The sequence below is a fragment of the Sinohyriopsis cumingii genome, chromosome 10, assembly GCF_028554795.1.
Source record: "Sinohyriopsis cumingii isolate HCF-2022 chromosome 10, ASM2855479v2, whole genome shotgun sequence".
Classification (NCBI taxonomy): domain Eukaryota; kingdom Metazoa; phylum Mollusca; class Bivalvia; order Unionida; family Unionidae; genus Sinohyriopsis; species Sinohyriopsis cumingii.
Window position 1 is genome coordinate 56,181,561 of NC_142970.1, and position 22,064 is coordinate 56,203,624.

General features: G+C 35.0%; 1 long non-coding RNA gene across 4 annotated transcripts; it reads right to left on the reverse strand.

The window, feature by feature from the left end:
* Positions 1-3,317: 3,317 nt before the first annotated feature.
* Positions 3,318-21,671, reverse strand: LOC149790188 (uncharacterized). Of its 4 annotated transcripts, none has more exons than XR_016423813.1 (9): positions 21,502-21,671; positions 20,735-20,807; positions 11,521-11,709; positions 10,340-10,436; positions 10,030-10,120; positions 9,579-9,686; positions 8,338-8,405; positions 7,153-7,244; positions 3,318-4,222 (listed from the first exon to the last, which is right to left on the reverse strand). It is a non-coding gene; the product is annotated as an uncharacterized LOC149790188 (long non-coding RNA). The 4 variants fall into 4 exon arrangements; XR_016423811.1 differs by having other exon boundaries at positions 3,319-4,222; positions 9,530-9,686; XR_016423812.1 differs by lacking the exon at positions 10,030-10,120 and having other exon boundaries at positions 3,320-4,222.
* Between the last annotated feature and the right edge of the window lie 393 nt (positions 21,672-22,064).

Below are 22,064 nucleotides of genomic sequence, written 5' to 3' on the forward strand. Positions count from 1 at the left end.
GTATCAGTGTTTTGTGCTCTAAACGCAAAAAAAGAAATATCAACCACCAAAATGCAGACTACCACCATTGTCGTTCTCCTGTCCAAAAGAAAAAGGAAAGGAACACTTTGCTAAGCATCGTCATCTTTCAGAGAAAATACCCAATCGTTCACAGAAAAAGAGCAACCAAAGGAGAGGATTATTTTATGATGTGATAGTAAATCATTTCGTCGAACAGACTTGTCACAAACTTTTTGACCTACTCCAAGAACACAACACCCCCCCCCAAAAAAAAATAAAAAGGATAAAGGACGTCTCAAAGCCATTGGCGTCAGTGTATTTTTTGTGATCCGTAAATAGCAAAGGTGTCACCCCCAGACCCTCACTCTTCCGTCCCAAAACAAAAGAAGAGGAAAGAACTTACTCCTCGTATAGCCAGACATTGAGACGTGTTGTCGATCATGTCCAAGGCCCCTTCACCCATGCGAAAACAACTCATTACCACAGCCTCGAAAGACTTTCTCGATACCGTATGTGAATGTTGTCTGACTGACTAGAAAAGAACGATACTTTTGTCCTAGCATCAGAAAGAACACTCAGCCAAGCATCGACACGTTCGTCGCCAAATGGTTAAAGAAACAATTCACATTTCGGCAAAAGAAAACGATGTTGGTGCAAAAGAAGAGGAAACGTGCAACGTGAAGGAATTGTGAACATCATATGACTCTTGCTGAAAGGAAGACTGGAAATAAATGCTGGGAGGACTCATGGGAGTTATTTCACTAATGGGATGACTCACTGGAGGAATTTCACTCATAGGTGAGATAAAAGAACTTGAAATTAAAAGGGAGCTCTGGAGTGAAAAGATATACGTGTAATTTAGAATCAGATGCAAGGATGAAAGCTGACTTTAGTCCCTTACAAACGATGGTTTGAATTCCGTCGTCGGTAAAAAGAACAAACCCCACATTTGCCTCCCAGTCGTCATCTGACCCAGTTGTCCTTGGTTCATCACGAATTGCAATCATGGATGGATCACAACGATTTATCATAAACGGAAAAATCTCAACGGTATGGTCAAATTTTAAAACGTCTTCAACTCTTTCAACAGCAACCTTTAGACAAAACAGCACAACCGAATGTAAAATATGTCAAGTCCATCGTCTCTACTTCATTAGCCATTACAGACATTTCCTCACGATGACCAGAGGAAGAAGAGGACGAGGGCATGGCTTAGGAGATATGCTGAAATCTGCGTTTTTATCAATGGCCCTCGTTTCGAAACCGATGCTAACTCAAAGATTACACACTTGGAATGATGCAGCTTTGACGCACGGAAAAGAAAATAATTTCTCAAAAATGACATAATCAACAAACAAAACGCCAACGAAGCCTTCTTGAGCGCAAGCAAAAATGTCTTGCTTTAAACTGGAAAAGACATTTGGGGCCGACGAGAAACTCCTATAAATGAATGCTACCAAGCCAGGCATTCCTTCTTCTCAGACGCCACAGCAAAATCAAGACAGAAACAGAGGACGATGAGAACAACCATGCAAAGGACTTCACACACACGTAGCCAGAAGGAGAAACAAAAGAAGAACCATCAGGGAATTGGATGTCTTTGATTATTACGCAGAAGAGTGGGAAAAATGATATACCGATAGTCTTGCGAATGTTCCAAGGTGGAACTGGATATGTTAGCCATGCCACTCACCATCACGATGATGAGTAGAATGTCATCCCATCTCCTCTTTGACGACCTCAGCCCTCAGTGGAGAGCCAGAAGATTACATCGATCTCAATATCAGTTACTTTTTTACCTGAAATGCAAAGTGATCACAGCAGACGAAATCGCTCCGGGAACTGATGCCAGAGTAGCTTCCCTCAACAATTTCTTGCATTCCTTGTTAAGCGAAGTGCACTTGTATTTGACAAACAAACCTGTCATCAGCAGCATGGATACTTACCCTTACCGAGTGAACCTCAAAAATCCTTTTACATACGTGAAAGAGGCTAAGAACACTCATCTGGATGATTGTGTGGTATGGAAACCTGCCTGCGGACGAGAACAGGTTTAACGACACAGCCGTGGTAGCAGCTGACGATCTTCACAATGTGGGCTTTAACGAACATCGAAAGAAAATCGTGCAATAACTTAGTTTATAACTTATGGATCGTTTGCATTTGGACATGTTGCTGCAAGAAAGGTATTTGCTAAACGGGGTCAACCTGAAAGTGAATTAAAGCAGTACAGTTTTATATTTGATGGTCAATGTCAATGAGCACAAAACCATACTCCAGGACGCCAGACTCTACGTGCAATTCATGCAAGTGTTACCCAAAGTGACAAATGATATGGGTCACACATTGAGCAGAACGACTACCAAGAATCCGATATGACGAGTAGAAATGAGAACCTTCACCATTGCCGCTGGCTTCCGATCTACGACTGAAGATCATCTGTTACAAGGGAAGCTACCCAAACATTTAATCTTTGATATCGTCAGCAACTGAGCCGTCACTGCTACCGAGACGGTGAGCATCATCTTGTATGCCGAATTCGACGTCAACATTTTGAAAGAAGTAATCATAAACTATTAAAAGCTATGAAAGACTTTTATCGCTCTTGAAATTGTGGAGCCTCTTTGGAAATGTAATGCGAGGAAGTCTTGGAAGCAAATCAAAAAGACAAAGATAGAGAGAATACGGTGATGTCATGATGGTCAGAACAAACACAACATTTCGTCTCCTGTTTTGTCAGCAGAAATAATAGCAGAGAGAGCAGCAGCAGTAGCAACAACAGCGGGAACGAGAGAGTATTTGTGTACTATTTTGTGGGCACTAAATAAGTTCCCCTTCTTCCACAGAAGCAGGCCACATCCTGTGGGAGTCATCTACGAGATGGGTGCGTAACCCCAATCGTTAAGAGAGTGATAGGCAAAACTCTTAACAAATAAAACAGATAGTAGTCGAATTGCCACATTTGTGTATTTGTGTGTGGGTATGTGAGTGCCATTGTGTTATGTTTGTAAGTAAAGGGACACAAGTGTGCTTTGTTTCCCTGGCTTGTGGAATAGTATGTATGTTTGTTTTGGGGTTGTATCTATTTGATGTAGTAGAGTGTGTTTGTATGAAAAAGTCGACATGAGCATTTATGTTAGGTAAGCAATGTCCATATTTGGGTTTAGTGCAACAATAGCCATAATATTTTTTTTTTAAATTTCAATGGCTTGTTTCAGATAAACAAGATGAGATTCTACATGTTTATGGAAATTTATATTACTATGTAAAATGGTGTAGCCATATACAATTTTCGAATGTGAAAAAGTGCAGCAGGTCCAGTACCAACATACTAAAATCTGACAGCAGTAAACTAGAATTTTTTAAATGATGCAAACAAGAATTGCAGAAAACATGATTGATAATATACTTCTTTCCCATTGACAGAACAACCAATGTTTCATAAGACAGAAAATAACTTTGTTGTGCTGTCTAAAGCTTTATTTTGTGTTAAAACCATTAACAAAATGTAAATACATTTCCAACCATTAGTTTTCACAAAAACACGCATTGTCCTGCCAAGCTAACCTCAGCTTCAAACATCGATAGGCCAGTTCGGTCAGGTCGTGAAATAGGTCTTTGTCGAAATGACAGAGGATGTTCCTACTGCATCAACTGTGTGCTCTCCTGGCCTTTCTTAGCAACCAATCAGAATTGAGCACATGACACAGGAAATATATGACATATTTCACAACTACACAACAACGACATATCCGCTGAAAGTGACAACTGGGAATTTTATAAGACAAAATGTATCAAAATAGCACATTCTTCACCAAAAATAATGTGCACAATTCTTATTATCTGCATGATTTTGCCCACATAGAAATCTTAAATTTGGGGGAATTTTCACTATCGTGCATCCTAGATGCAATCCTGGATTATCCAAAATGACTCGTCGAGGACATCAGGGGTGTCTTTGGCCTTTTCATTCCCCGCATTCTTTTTAACAGAAGCCTCTTGCTCCTTGACGAACATATATCTACGTATTTCTTGTCCAATATTTCCTTCACTTTTTGGAAGGTATCCAATTCCCATCAAGGAGGGTGGCAAATCAGCCCACCATCAGCCCCTTCTTCATCTGAACTCAAGTAGTTCTTGTCCAGCACTTTCCTTACTTTTGCCTTTTCTTCCACACTCCAGTTTCCTTCTTGTCCAAAGCAGTGAGTCTTCTTTTGGATTTCTGTTACATTATAAATAAGGAAAAAAAGTTGCCAGTTAGATTGCACTTAATTACTTTATATATATATATATGCATAATAACACCAACATAAACAAAAAGGTTCTAGCTATTATCATTCCAAGCTGGAAACGAACCCATGCTGTAACAGCATTTATTGCCTAGTCTTGTACACTTACACCCTTAACCACTCAGCCATGGACTTGTTGCCCCCCAAAAAGCATTGAATAAGGCAGAATGTAAAATTTTAACACGAAGAAAAACTCTCACTAGAGAAGCAGAATATAAAACTAAAGCCTCATATATATATATATATATATATATATATATATATATATATACACACACACACACATACAGGTCTCTCCTACTTTAAATCTAGTCATGGAAAACATAAAAGTGTACTGCCTAACAGGTGAGTTTCCCTTATAATGATATGATTACAAAAAACGAACACCATGAAATTAGAAAACATAAAAGCATGCTGAAAATATTTAAGGTAGTAAACATTATTAGGTCTTTAAGTTTGTTCTTGTAGTCGAAACAAGGGAGTTTTAAGAGCACTCTTGAATGGGATCACCATGTCTTTGTGTCTAAGTTCAGTGGGCAATTCATTCCACATTGCTGGGCCCTGGTTGTCCATATGACTTCATTTTCATAGCGGAAATATTGAGTATACAATTGTCAGAAGAGGGGCGTAAGTATCTTGCTGGTGTGAACACATGGGTGAGGTCAGATAGATATGTTGGACTGAGTCCGTCAGTGAAACATAGCACAGAGAATAAATTTTGTGTTTGATTCTGGATCGAATGGATAGCCAATATAGAGTACAGAGCAGCGGGGAGGTGTGATCTGATGATGGTACTTTAAGTATAATCCGAGCAGCTGTGTTTTTTGAACTTTATTTAGTTTCTGGAGTAGATATTGAGATGAACCAGACAGAATTGAGTTACAATAGTCCAGTTTTGAAAGTACTAATGAACACACAAGTGTTTTAGTACTGGTCATATCCACATAACAAAAGGGAATGTGTTACACTGACTTGTTTTATTGGAGTCTCTGTGTATATACACACACACACACACACACACACACACACACACACACACATATATATATATATATATATATATATATATATATATATATATATATAGGGCTCGAAATTAGCGGCATACCTCACAAAAGAATACGGCAAAAACTATTCAAAGAAATTAGTTTTTTATGTTTAAGGTTTATTTTTTGTTGCTCGCTACCCAAACGGTCCAACAGTCACAAACAGGAAACTACATATTTTATATTTCCATCTAAATAATTATAAGAATTAGATCAATTTATTACGATTACTTTACTGACACATCCGTTATATACAGCTATGATGATAAGAATAGTTTTTATATTTTTCCCTGACAAGAATGAAAAAATAATTGAATACACGTGGAGATATCCAAGCAGAATGACATACATTTGTTGGGAATTAAAATCTCTGAGCATGGGCATCTAAGATTTGAAAATTTTCCACCTTATTATTAATTTCAACAATACATTGAGGTTCAATTAATTAGGAACAATTACCAAACTTACGACTTATGATACCGTAAATGGAGCTGTTAAATACAATGCACCGAGTATCAGATGGCTTCATTTGATGGGAACATGCCTTTTCCAAGCTGACGCTAACACTATCTACTGATACTAATATTTTACAACAGTTTTTACTTTAGCCACTGATTTGATCATGCAGAACATCCGCTGAAGTTAAGTCTTTGTTAGGGAGAAGCCATTTAATTGTGGGAGGGGGCAAAGACACGCGTTTTGAAACGTGTTTCTTGCTCTGACTTTCTTATATAAAGGACACTGTGCCATTCCCTTTCTTGCTTTAAATAATTTGTGTCAGCTATACTATAACATCTCGTATTTCAAAACAAGGCACTATTCCCTCCTTATAAGACAGGCAAAATGTAGCATTTGATAGAAGATGTTCAGCCACACGAAAAAAGCAAAAGTTGAACTAGAATGATGAGGAATAATTCTTAAGGAAAAGCATAATGGAAAATTTCAAAAGAAATGGACAAAAGACAGGGAATGGCTGAATTATGACGAGGAAAGGAATGTTATGTGGTGTAACTGGTGTACGCAATTCGCAAAAACAAACACACAAAAAACATTCAGTTTTATTGCGGGTTGTTCGAACTTTAAAACTGAATCAGTAAACGTACATCAAAGCTGTGTGACATTGTTTTGTTAACAGGACTAGTAAATTTCTCAATATACTAGTCCTTCTGGCTACAAAGAAATTTGTGTTAAATTCGAGCCCTATATTTATATACACACACATGGTTAAGTTCACATCGGTAGCAAATGATAGCCATTTACACCCAGATGAGTTTTCGGTCAAATTGTTGGAAGATTGGTATTTAATGGTTGTATTTTTTTCTCTCTAAAATTCATAGCCCCCACCCCCACCCCCGTGAAAATAAATATCTCAGTCCATCAGCTGAAAATGAAGAGTACATTGTATCCTCCTTGTGTCATAAGGTTACATGCACAATGTATCTAATACAGTAATAATTGCATTGCGTACCTTTTGGGTGGTATAATATCTTGTCATAGCAGCTGTGTGAAAAATAAAATATACATTGCAGTGAAGTATTCTCAATGTCTAGCTACACTGTATAAAAATTATGAGTAGTTTTAAATTTATATATGCTTAACAGTGTCATTGGCCCAAACAGTAAGGCAGATGCCTGCTACACAGAACACTAGGATTTGATTGCCATGATGGAAACATTTGATTTTACATTTTTGTTACTGCTATCTGTTTACTTTTAATGCAATCTTAATGACAGTTTTAAATTTTCAATGAAACATTAGGCACTTTTAAGTTGGCTTACAAGCTAAATTTAAATCAGAGGCAGATGTAAATTCCATACCTTTTAGAACCAAGCAATCTACAGTGGGATAAATTCTTTGCACATATCTTTTCATAAAGTCAGTCATCTTGTCATTGGACTGATCACCAAATCTGAAGAAGAAAAAACAAGTCATTATTTTCTAACATTTCTAGTCTAATTGTACTACCCATTCTTACATAAAAATGCACATCATTGTTGGATGGGGTGTATCAATATTTTATTGTATCCATGATTAAACAATAGATGTCCCTGCTGTTCATGATTATCCTTGTTTATTTTTAATGTCTTTATTGGGACGGTATCTAAATATGGAAAATTTATACGTGGATTCTGAAATTTCAAGAACTTTCAGCACACACACAGCAATGTGCACTGTCACAAAAGCAAGACATAAAAGCACAGAAATGTAGTCTGGTAATCAGGGTTAATGTGGTTTGCGAGTTTAATGGCATTTTGCAGCAAATGATAGGCTATACATGGCGGCCAGTATAACTGGCGGAGGAAGAATCCGGGAAAACCCCGAAGAACCACTCACCCAAGGGAAGCTACTGGCAAGCTTTCTGACCCACCTACATTGACTGAGCCCAAGACTCAAACCCACAAAAAGGTGAGATAGCAGTAATCATTACAGGCGAACGCTTTAGATCACTCTTCCACCTGGGGCCCCCTAATCAGTTTTAAATATGGAATACATACATTTGCAACATATATCATATTATTTTCTCAAGTTTTATCATCAATTGGGTCCTCTACATATAAACATAACTAATGAATTTCCTTTGACTACGTTCAGTGATTTTGGCCCATTTGTGCCAACAAGGTTTTCATGGAAAATTTCAAGTAAAACAATGTACTCAAAAAATGAAATTGTTTTTATTATATGACCTGAAAATTGAATTAGGTCATCTTCAGATGCAAACCAATATGCATTCCAAATTTCTCTGTGTTAAGCAGCTTTTATGCAAACATGCTCGATAGTTTAAAACCAAGTCCTTCTGCAGTAGCAGTACATAAAAAAAACATTACAGATATTTTTCTTATAAAAACTAATGTAATTAACAAAGTAGCACGGGCCCTACAATGGAAGGAAACTGGTACAACAACTACATGCACATTTTCGAAATGGAATGAAAATTAGTGGACATTCTAAATGCAATGCAATATTCTAATCATGTTTGAAGAATTTGCCTCCTGCATATTTACCTCTTTTTGTCAAACTGCCATGCCAAACCCCTGTCAAGTCCACTGGCATATGCCTCATGGACTGCATTCTAAAAAAGAAATCAAAATTAAGATACAGTATAAGGAACTCTCATGGCTTGCTATTACAAATGTCAAATTACTATTTATAGTATGTTCAACTTAAGCTCTTACCAGCATTTTTTTAATTTAGCCTTTTCCAAGTTACTACTTTGTGAAGATATTGTACTACTGCATTAACAATACAAGTATGTCAAATTTTAATATATGTCACATACTCAGGCTATCCTAGCTAGATCTGATGCTGTACAGAATTTTTCATTTATGCTTGATATATTTAATCCCAGCTTGCTTGAATATGAGTGACAGAAGCTTCATTCATTATTTAAATTGTGTAAATTTTTTAAGAAAAATATGAGGCCCAATATGTATATATTGATATTTACACATATGCTATAATCATGTTACAACAATACGAAAATCTTAAAGACCAAGATTTCCGTCACACAGGAAACCAACATGTGGGTGGGTGAGCATTTTTCTGCATAATTAAACATCACTGAATTCACAGATATTGTTTCTTTATCATGCGAACAAAATAACATCTGAAAAGCCTAATTAATATCTCAATCATTATGTGTTTGAGATCATATACTGACTGACTTGTCGAACGTTTTCAGTAACTGCTATTGGCTGATCGTAGGTACCACAGACTAATTATATTGTAAATCACACGTGAATTGCCCTTTTATTTCTCAAGCTGCACTTGTCAATATATCTTGAAAGAAAAACAAAAGTGAAACAATGAATCATATAGTGAAAAGTGATGTTAACTCCATAGCAGAATGAGTGAGAATGATACCAAATGCCATAATCTGGCTTTTATAATGTGGACCCAGCCTTAAATATTTAATCTTTTCTAGTCAGGTTCTGCACTGACTGTGTAGTATATAGGGTTGAAACAGTACACCTGTGCCACGTATCGATACAATTAACGATATGATACATATCGGTTATCAGCTTAAAGAATAAGAAGACAAATGACTAATATTTATTCATGACTGTTGAAGATTAAAATAACTTTTAAAAGTTAGATATTGTTTTGTATTGATTCTTGACCTCTTGTATCGATATGGCAAAGTCATCAATGCATGGATATATCGATGAATCATGTCAACCCTAGAAGTATACACACCCTGATCTGTAATGGGACTTTAATTGGCTCTTTAAAGTTTGCTTCTCACCCTTCTTAGTTTTCAGACTTCGAATTTATCTCTCAATCTATTTGATGGCCATTAGAATTTCCTTCTGGTTTTGAAGATTCTCCTTCAAAAGTCCCTTCTCACTTTTATCTTGAAAACAGAAGAAATAAGAGATATACTTAATAGATTCCTTAAAACATATGCATCAAAAACCAACATGCAAAAGTATATAGGACATAATGAGACATCTACGTATTCACATATAAACAGCACTTTCACACTGCATCGTTGTAAACAGGATCCATAAATTAAAAAATGGGATCAATAGTCGTACCTGCCTTATATAAAGGACCTTGTTAGAGGGACACATAATAGTGAGGGAGTGGTGTACATCAATTGTTGTGTGGAAAGATAGTCATATAGATGATTTTAAATCTCTCAATTTATACGGTTTCATTATATTTCTCTGAACTATTAATGTCCTCACACTTACCTCAACAAATTGGGACAACTGTAAAATAAAACTATTGTATGTCTTCAGTTCTTAAAAGGAGCTCTGCTAGTGACTTTTCAGATCTCTGAAACTTAAAAAAGCAAACATTAAATCTTAGTTCAGAAATAACTATTCATTATAATATTAGTAAGTGATTTTGTTTTACAATTTCCTTTTTTGGGAATGGGGGAAAAAAGAAAGAAAAACTGCACGGGACCAAAATTAGGCAATTTTTATATAATGGATTAACTAGTAAATCAAAAGTATGACTGATCATTAAATTTTATTAAATTTCTCAATGTTCTGTTACCTTTTGCAAGTACATGTACAGGGGTGCTACTTGCAGATATCCTTTATGCAGGCAATGATGTCTTAAGCTTCAGAGACTGATTGTGACTAGAGTTTGTCTGAAAAGATCACAAGTTGATGAGAAAATAATATCATGATAAAGTTACGCTACAACTGACACCTTTATTAAATCTGACATAAGACAGAAATTTACTTTTACTGGTAGCATCAGATATTACAACCAATAACATTAGTTCTGAGGAGCTATTACTCTGGCAAGAAATCAAGCAGTTACAGAGACAGGAACAGGGGTGTTCTAGAAAAAAATATACATCTGTATCACACAGAGACATTTCCATACACATACATATGTAAAGAAAGATTTAAACAGACATTAAAACATATTATGCACAAAGAATACATATTCTCATTATCAACCGGCCACCAGCTAAATTAATGTAATTTATTACTTTTTTCTTTTAAAAGTACATGGCTCTTTTGTCAACTACAAAAGGGAACTTTGCTATTGGAAAGTCAGTTTGCTGTCCAGGAGGAAACACATTTTTATTTTTTCCTTACGGTGATCATTGTTAAAGAACAATCTGATATGATGATGAAATCCAAAAGTGAAAATTCCATATGAAAAAGCTAAAAATGAAAACGAAATACAGAATGATAGTTGGGGACGAGAAAAAGGGTGGGTAGGCAGGGTTCTAATTACATTCTAATAATATTGCCATTTTTTCCTCTCAGAATGTATCATAGGTTTATGATATTTACACTACTGTATATATCGAAATTTTACAATTTACAACTTATATATAATAATAATAATGAGAACTTCGTATAGCGCCGATCTTTAGAAGCTCTAAGCGCTTTACAACATTAGACAACACTTATAAGATATTTTTTTAATAACATATATAATGATATTAAATACAACAACAAATACCGTGCAATTAGAAAACATAAAAAACACGCAGAGAATATTTAAGGTAGGAAACATTATTAGGTCTTTAAGTTTGTTCTTGCAGTAGAAATAAGTGAGTTTTGAGAGCACTCTTGAATGGGATCACTGTATCTTTGTGTCCAAGTTCAGTGGGCAATTCATTCCATATATATATTTGTGTGTGTGTGTGTGTGTGTTAAATTGTATTCAATCCTTTCTTTTAAATGTTACAACAATAAAATGTATTATCTCACCTCATCCAAACTGATATCTGACTCGGACGAATCAATTGACACAAGGCTTGCTTGTGAATAACTTGTTGCCCTTCCAGCTGCAGCTTCTGGTCTTTTGTTTTCAATATCAACGTCCGATTGATTGGCTGGATTACAATTATGTGTTGCTGATGCTGAGCTGCGCATGAGCTAGATATCGCCTTGATGCACCTGAGTTACGATGGAGTCAGATAGAATACGCTTCACCAGAATCAAGTTTATTCGCATCATTACTAATGTTTGTTTACAACGTTGTAGCCAAAACAAAAACAGAACACAGTTCAACATTCCGATGCTGCATACAACATAGCCAGGTAACCGGACATTAAGTATCCTTATCAAAATAACAATCTTTCGCAAGTTTAGAGGGGTGGGGTGAGAGAGAGAGTGTGTGTGATTTGGATTTTTAACGTAGCTTTAACAATTTTTCAGTCATATCGCTACGATGTCTGCAGTGTGGCACTTACAGTGATGTCTAGCACTGGGGAATCATGCTGCAGGCATGTAGCATGATGTCCCACCCAGTCACATTATCCTGACACCAGGCCGACCAGTCCTAACACTAACCTCTTAATGCTGAGCGCCAAGCGAGGCAGCTGTTAGTACCCTTTTTGTAAGTCTTTGGTATGACTCAGTCGGGGATCGAACCTACAACCTCCTGCATCCGAGGCAGACACTCTAACCACTAGGCCACTGAAGCGGTCGAGAGAGACTTATTTGGACCTACTGCCAGGCTGATTCGGCCCATCTGAAATACTACCAAGTTTCATCATGGATTTAAAAGTGATATTTACATTTGTTTAAAATATTATATTTCTCGTTATTTGTCAGGTATCCCATCCATTTAGTATGTATGCATGGGGGGGGAGGGGTTAACCCAGATGCGTACGCTTATATAAGGGGGGGGGGTGTCTATTGATAATGTACGTACGCATAGGAAACAGGTGTGTGTGAAACCTCGATAATAATATGTCTAATACATAACCTGTTCGACTGCAGTCAGCATTTGAATTTTAGTGGACACTAGACAAACTTTTTCAGTTGCGCAGCTTATTTCTTTGATGCAGCCAGACATTCAACGACGGTGGAGTATCTGTTTTATCAAACACATTAATATTATTAATCTATGATCGTTTCTGCATGGATTAAATATTGGTCATTCTATAGAATTGGGGGGCGGTCAAGCGTACATACGCAGGTGGGGTTGTGCAAAAAGTATGCATGTGCACTGGGAGGATCAAGCTTTGCCAGATTTTTGCATACGTACTAAATGGACGGACCCTTATTGCAACTTTTTTAAAAAGTAGATTAATGTAAAATTTACCTTTATATTTAATAAACCTTATACAATAGAACAAAGAGCTCCATTATTTTCAACAGCTTAATTTTTTATGTATTATTTAATTATATGCACATTATTATATAAAGTAATTTGGCAAAAGCTGTTTGATTAATGCCGCTTTAACTAAAGCAATATTGATGTCCTTTGCCAATTCACTGAATTTAACACCATTCTCAAATAAAAAATATAATGCTGACTTGAAATCAGTGTGATGTTTCCTTACATGGAAGTGTTATTTTATATGTGTTTAATATAATAAAATATATAGTTCAGAGTTGACACAAATAATAAGGAATATTTTTATATCTGTTGTTATCAGGTATTCTGCAGAGAACTTATGTTCCATTTCAAAAAACTTTAGTAAGTATACCATTCCAGTTCTATAAAAAATTACTCCTAAAAAATTAAAATAATAAACGATGACAAGATGAGAGCTCAAGTTATTCTGAGCAGGTAAATGAACGTCAGTTATAGTAGAAATATAAAATATATGGCAGACAATGCTAGATGCTGAAATACCTGTACAAATCTGCCATTTTGCAAGTCATTGTGGGTAAAATTAAGGTATACCTTATGAGTTTGACTGGTATTTATGTTCTTCTTTCTTAAAAATTGAATTGCTTTAAGGGGTAGATAAGACAACCATATAACATTGTACTAGTATCACACACAATACCTTGCAGAAAATTACCGACAGTGAATTGCAGAAATGGTGTATTTGTACAGGAATTTCAGTGCCTGTTGTCATGTCTTATAAATTCTAAATAAAACTGACTTTCTTTTAGAAGCTCAAAATATATCAAATTTTGTAGTTATAGTTTTTAATTCAAATATTCAGAAACCTTGAAGGGTATACGAGCTAGACTGTGTTGTAGACTTTTGGAAAATTAAAAAAGACTGACTGGCAACTGCTGCCGCCCTTCATCCTACTGTTTTGAGAATTTAACCACCAGAAGTTTCATTTTCTTAGGTATAATTAGCATTTATTGTAACTTGATGAAAATGTATGGTTTACCTGCTTTTCTCATATAGGGATGAATGCACAGGACAACATCCCCTTGAAACCAAGCACAGAAAGAGAAGTGCATCAACAGTCAAATCAAGAAGCAAAAAAGACGACTGTTAAAGAAGAAACGCTTTGAGCAGCAGATTAGTGAACTAAAATCAGCATCCATTTCAAACTTTACACCACCACATGATGAGGAAAAAGATAAATCTAGATGTGAACCGTCAACAGCAGATCGTGGTTCACAGACTTGTGATGAGGACAATACAACCAGTTCTGTCACAGATGAAATAGAACAGGATCCACTTGTGATTAGCTTGCGAAAATGTCAGAAAGCTAGAAAGGATGTCTGAGAATACAGTGGTATTAAAGTAATTGAAACATATAGGTATGAAGTACAGATCATGAAGATCTGTAATTTTCATGCTTCATCTTTGCCTTATTGAGACCTTGCTTGACAAAGTCAGCAGAGCACCATAGTACTGATATGCATATTGTATGTTACTCTATCCATCTATTGTTTAACAATTTGGTTTTGTGTGCAAAAGCTTACATTTTTTAAAATCTTGTATTCATTTCTGAACACATTAATTGTACAGATATATATATAGAGAGTGTGTTGATAAAAACCTGATTCATATGATTTCAAGCGAGCTTTAAAACATACACCAATTTGGTATTTATGGATATTCAAATGACCGAACTACATTATCGGGACATTAAAGCTTTTTCTCAGTATTCTATACTGGTATACCTGTTTCAGAAACCCAAATCTAAAGCTTTATATTTGATGTAAATTTTTGTGTTAAAGTTGTTTTGTCAAATTTTAAGTCACTGTAACATTTAGACCAGATTACATGTACTATATAGGTCCAAAGTTCAAACCCAGAAATGATTTCTGGTCTGTAAGAGGAAACTTTCTACTGAATCATGGTGAACTGTATTCAGTTTTTTCCAAAAGAGATATCAGCTTCACGTACATTATATTAGTTACAGAAACTTTAAAATAATATTAACATAAAGTGGCTTTAGCTGCCAGTGAAATTTGTTATGACCTAACATTATCGACAGTGATACTCAATAGTATTTTTTTTCAATTGCTATGACTGGGGGAAAAATCCTCATATGCCCATTTCCTTTGAAGAATTATAAATGGGTTTTCTCTGTATTTCAGTCCATTCTAGTTTAAGGAAGTGATGGAAAAAAGAGAAAAATGAAACACTGTCAACACTGTGATGTTGAGTTTTCAGATCGACACTTCAGACTTCATAATTGCAAAGATGTTCAGTCTGAATCAGGTGAGGAAGAGGAGCAAGGATCAAGTGAAGAAAAGACACAGTATTCTGAGAGCAGAGATTTACCTTGGCAGAAATCAGCGCTGCCCTTACCAAAGAATATCACAGAGGAGGATAGATCAGTGTATTTTGAACCAGTTCAGAGTCCAGGCAACAGTTACTCAGACAGTGAATGTGACAATAGCATGCATGAAGCAGATTTTGAAGATGCTATGTCTGACTGTGAAACAGAATTTGCTCCTGAAAAATCATCTGGAAATGATTATATTTGATGGATTCAAAAAGCACTTTTAAAATGGCAGTCGTGTTTTTTTTTATACCAGATAGCCTTTTCTTATATTTTGATTCTATTAAAATCTGTGTTGTACTTGTGCTCAAATTCATCAGATTTCATGAAAGCTTTGTATCAAAACTATCCAGTAACCATTTATCAAATGAATAGATTTGTGTCTTTCAAAAGAGACAATTTTAAGAAATATGTTGTTTGAACAAAATGTTTTACACTGCACGACTATGAGGACTGCATTGGCGTTATTAAAGGTCGTAAAGTTTCACACATTTTTGGAAATGTAGCTTATCCATGTCATCCTAGTCCACATTTACGAAGAGCTTGTGGAGAGACATTGTTAAAAATTGTATGCTCTCAAAATAGGGATCAATTAACTCCTTTTAAAACATATTGTTATAGGAAATTAGAGGATAGCATCGCGCATTTGGTAAAAAGACCGGGTTTTGAGGACAAAAATGCATGAGGACAAAAATGCAAATCACTGAGGTAGAGATAAGTAACTCCTGATGTTTTTTTTGATGGATGTTTATGATGGAAAACTTGGGCACGAATTTTCAAATGATGCATGGAATTGTTTGCTAGTGAACGCAGTTATGCATTAATGTTAAATGTTGACTGGTTCCAGCAATTTAAACATAAAAACTATTCTGTTAGAGCTATATATATATATATATATATATATATATATATATATATATATATATATATATATATATGCATATTGAATTTATCTAGAGAAGATTTGTTGTTGTTGTTGTTGTGGGGTTTAATGCCATTTTTCAGCACATGATAGGCTATACATGGCAGCCAGTATTAATGGTGGAGGAAGAACCCGGGAAAACCCCGGAAAGAACCACCGACACACAAGAAGCTATTGGCATGCTTTCTCACATACCTACATTGGCTGAATCCGAGACTCGAACCCATGCAGACAGAGGTGAGATGGCAGTGATCCTTAACGGTGAATGCTTTAGACCACTCGGAAACTTGGGGCTATATAGAGAAGAAAGGTTTAAGCAGGAAAATATGATTTTAGTTGGTTTAATACTAGACCTGAAAACCGAGCCTCCAACAAACACCTTTATAGAACCACTTGTAGAGGAGTTAAAAGTTGCTTGGAATGGTTTTTATTTGATTAGTTACCAAATCTCCAGATGCGCCAGTTCTTTTCAGGTTTGCATTGTTATGTGTTTGTTGTGATATTCCAGCAAGTAGATAATTATGTGGCTTTTTAGTCCATTCTGCCACAATGGGGTGTAACAAATGTGCTAAAGCATTTTTAGGTGGTACTGGAGAGAAGAATTATGGTGGTTTTAATTTACTTGAGAAATAACTCATCACATCGAAAATTAGTGCAAAACATCATGAAAGCAAAGATCAAAAAAGGTTCCAGAGAAGAGTTAGAAAGGAATTATGGCATACGTTACTCTGTTCTCCTTGAATGACACTATTTTGATCCAGTTAGAATGACAATTCTTGACCCTATGCAAAACTTTTTCCTAGGAAGTGCAAAACATTTTCAAATATTGGAATGCAACAAAATTACTGCGTGATGAACATTTAGGGATGATACAAGAGAAAATAGAGCTGATTCAATGACCCTCTGATGCTGGAAAACTTCCACAAAAATTTTGATCAAGTTTTGGTAGTTTTACAGCAGACCAGTGGAAAAACTGGACCATACTTTTCTGTTTTTGCTATAAAAGATGTGATGAAATCAGAGGATCTAGAATGCTGGCGAGCATGTTCTTGCATGCAAGAATTTATGCACAAGAACACTGAAAAAGTCCAATGTCCAGCTTGTCCTGAGACTGTTATTGTCGTTTTGTGAGAGATTTGAAAGGCTATATGGGGAAAGACTGAGTAACACCTAACATGCATATGCATGCACACTTAGATCAGTGTATTCATGATTTTGGACCCATATATTCCTTTTGGTTGTTCAGTTTTGAGAGAGAAAACTGTGTATATATTGAAATTCAGTTAATGAGAAAATTCATCAAAAACTTGCACACAGTGGATATTGTTTGCAATTTGAACATACTGAATGACTTTGGATCAGAATTTAATAAGCTGTTTGGCTTAGATGAGTCACTAGATTGTGCAACTCACAATGAAATGGGTCGAAAACCAGATTTTGAATATATAAAAATGTCAAGGAATGTATACTTTCAGAATGCTTATTGGAGATTAAATGATGGAATTGTCTATCCTTCTAGTAAGAGTATGGCTTTGACTGAGGAGGAAGTTAAGTATCTATTACTAATGTATCGTGTACTGTATCCAAACAGTGTGATTTCTGCAGAGTCTGTGTGCTTTTCATACAGATCTGTCAGACAGGTATCGATATATGGTAGTATATTGGATACTAAACATGGAAGGAGTTGTAAATCATCAATGATACTGACTCGTTGATCTGATGCAGATGGTAAGATTGGTGGTTATAATACAGTTGATTTGAAGGCAAACTGTGCTTTTGATGGAAATACATTTCTACATATCTGGTTTTTAAATAACTAAAACCACTGAACAGTTAATTTAAATGTTAATTGTTACAAGCAAATTCGTTTTAAATTGCACACACACAAAGTTTGTGTGAAACTCTGCACGTGTATAACTTACATGAAGCTGGTACACACAAAGCTTGTGTAAAAATTATGCACATGTATGACTTACTTGAAGCTGGTACACACAGAACTTGTCTGAAACCATGCATGTGTATAACTTGCATGAAGATGGTACACAAACTTCTGTGAAACCGCGTACATACATGGCACATAGCGATGGGCTGACCACTGATCATAATAAAAAAATTAGTTGATAGCAATGAAAAACTAAGCACTCAAACTAAAAAAATTAATGTTCAGTTAATCGGAAAAAAAGGATGAAGAAAAAAAAAATCAAAAAATAGTTTTTAGAAGCCAGTTATTCACTTAGTTTGCTATTTTTGATAAGCTAACATTTTCTAAACAGTTGTAGATTTGTATAATGTCAAGCAATGATTTTTGATAATTTACTTCATTCGTTTGAGACATTTTTGAAAGAATTCAGATATGTTAGACAGGTATTGATATATGGTAGTATACTGGGTACTAAACATGGAAAGTGTTATAGATCATCAATCATACTGGCTCATTGGTCTGATAGAGATGGTTGTTGTTGTAGGGTTTTACGCCATTTTTCAGCACATGATAGGCCATATATGGCGGCCAGTATTAATGGTGGAGGAAGAACCCGGGAAAACCCTGGAAAGAACCACTGACCCACGAGAAGCTACTGGCAAGCTTTATCACATACCCACATTGGCTGAATCTGAGACTCAAACCCACGCAGACAGAGGTGAGATGGCAGTGATCCGTAACGGACAGCGCTTTAGACCACTCGGGGCCCCCGATAGAGATGGTAAGATTGCTCGTTGTAATACGGTTGATTTGACCCCATGGATAGGTCAGATTGAAAAATCTTTTGTGACACAATCTGTTTTTGGATGAGAAATTGTGTTTGCATTTAATAGCAAAAGTTATTTGGTTTACAGAATTTGACAAGTCACTTAAAAATATGTATGGGACTAGCCAGTTGAAGTTTGGAGAAGTGATACATTTGAAAGAGAGGGATTAGCAATATTTATACCTATGCAAAGAATTAAGTCAAAGTTTGTTTATGCATGCAAAACAATCAAAAGCAAGAAAGTCATAAGTGTCTGCCATCATGATAGATAACTTGTGTAAGTTTAATGGGATTTTTAGGTATGCAAATTAACAGTGTATGCAGATATATATATATATATATATATATATATATATATATATATATATATATATATATATATATATATATATTTCTTTGTTAAATAGTTGCCCCAATTTATTATATAGTTTGTTAGTATGATCATAGTCTTGATAATCGAGGTATTGCAAATCTGTCAACTCTCCTTATGTTGTATATCAATTTGCAAAGACAAATTTGTCAGGTCATTAATTTATTAGCTGAAATATAATGATTTTGGTGTCAGTTTATATGATGAATTATATAGGAATGTTACACTGTATCACAGATCTGAAACTTCATTTAAGGTTTTAGGTTCTTCCTAGGTTTTCTAACTATATGACTTATTCATATTTTTTTATTGCTGTAATTTGTTTATTTAATAGTTATCATATCGACATATAACTGATTGTCTTCATTACGATATGTTCATAAAAAAAACTTGCTTTCTTTATCTTAAGTAACTCTGCAAGTATTTATTTCGTTGTATTATTTGATTTCACTCAACTCCAATAAAAGTAAGAAAAACAATGCAAATAAATCGAAATTACCATCTGAAGCTGGGATGGCAGCCACTTAAATATAATACGAGTGCCAGATATTCATATTATCAAACTGTCTAAGGCATTTTATCTTTGTTTTACGACCTGCTTTTTTGTATTCCTCTAACATAAATAGAGATGGAACAGTGATCGAACCGAATGAATGCCTCACAATTCATTACATGTAATAATAGTTAGAACTAGTACATATCGATGCATTCAAATTATAAAGCCAATACGTAACTTAATAGTGTCTAATTTAAAGGAGATAAAGAAGTAGATGATAAATGTAAATATTTGCTGTTACAATGTGCATAATATTGAGCATAAGCTTATTTTTAAGGTAGTGGCAAGCTTACATTTGAAACCACAGCAAGCTTGCCTAATTGCATGCTTGCGCAAGCTAGTAATAGAAGCTTGCAATAGGTAAGCTTGCACAAGCTTGTCATGTAAGGTTGCAACAAACTTGCGCGATATTGTAACGTAAGCTTGTGGCAAGCTTACTTACTAAATTTTACAAGTTTGCAAACAAAGCTGACCTAGCTAGCTGCATCAGAAGAACTGATATGGCACTGATTAAATTATTCTATTCATGGTCACATACCTCCAGTTTTCTAGTCCTTGAATTGCAAAAAAGTATGTAATATTAAATATTAAAATGAAATTGTTATTAATATATGGTGAACATTAATTAGCATGAGATCTTACTGTCACAGTGAAAGAAAAGAATGAAGTCATCAAATCGTTTAATATTTAATCAGATAAAAATATAAGAGCATATGAATATATGTGAGGAAGCTCTTTATACTTTTGTAACTGAGTTCTGTATGGCTCTAGAAATGTTCTACTAATTTACTTCCATTAAGAAATCCATTTGGGGAAGGCTGTTGTCAAATGGTTAGGTTCTCATCTGTCAAAATGATAGGTGAAAACAAGAATGTTTGCCATTTGAATTACCTCTTCTAAACAAAATCCTCTGAATAAAATTATGCATCTTCCCCTGCTTCTGGTGTGATTCAGATATCATCTACTGAAATAGATTACTGCAACATGTACAATGTAACCAGTGTGTGTGTGTGTGTGTTTATATATATATATATATATATATATATATATATATATATATATAATATTAAACGCGTATTGACTTCTTGGCGAATGCATCTCATTGTTAGTTCCAAAATCATTTATTAAGTCCAAAAAATATCAGTAAATATTATTTCAAGTTCATCCTTCAATGAGCTCCTAAATTTTAGTTTTAACATCCATTTTGAAAAGCATATGTGAAACGAATGGCACTTCAGAGCTTTAAACAAAACAAAAATCAGATTAAACTGATTAGGTACCTTATGAAATTTTGAAATAAAATAACTGCCATACTCTTTGAGAATGAAAAGAATTAAATGTAACAACCTCTGAACAATTGTTGAATCTGATATGCGAGAGGAAAGAAAGACCCTAAGAATAACGGAAGCATGCATTTAATTTTATAATCTCATAACCCTATTGTCGATAACTGACAGCACTGCATCGATTACTGTAGTTTGGCAAGTGCAGCAATAAATAATAATGATCTTCAGACTTGTCATCTCAATTGTTGGATGAAGCAACATGACAAAGTCATTTTTTGAAGTATTTAGATCGTAAAAGTGAAACAGGACACTACTTAGTACGGCCAATCTAGTCCCGAAAAGTGGCAACACACTCAAGTTGAGTTTACTCACCAACATGATAACTCCGTGACTTCAAATTATCTCTCGGGTTATAGGATCGGTTACTGCACAAATATTGCTTCAGTGGGCAAATGAAATTTACAAAATTAACGCGCTAAAATTGTTACAGTTCAACTTTGAAAATTGCGCCTAACTTTTTAACGCGACGCTACAATGGTTGTTCTGTATTCTTGAGACTTAAATATTTTGTGTGTATATTTATAGTTCGTAAACCAGTCTGCTGACGTAAACAGGGGAAGTAACCGCATTTAATGACTCGAAACCGAATTAAGTCTCTGTCGCGGAAAACCACATTTCATATTCCATGGTTTGATTGATTTCTTTTATAAAAAAAAGTAAAATTCACAAAGCTCAATTATTTATAGAAATTTGGCAGAATGGGTTGCATCTCTATCCCTCAAAGACAAAACAAATATTGTATATATGTTAAAAATTTTATTTAGTAAGTAAACAACTGACAATTGTTTTCTTCTTCTGGCAGCAGATTGTCATTGAAACAAATATATGACAATTCTTTCAAAAATGTATTGTCAGAAGTTAATATTACAAGAGAT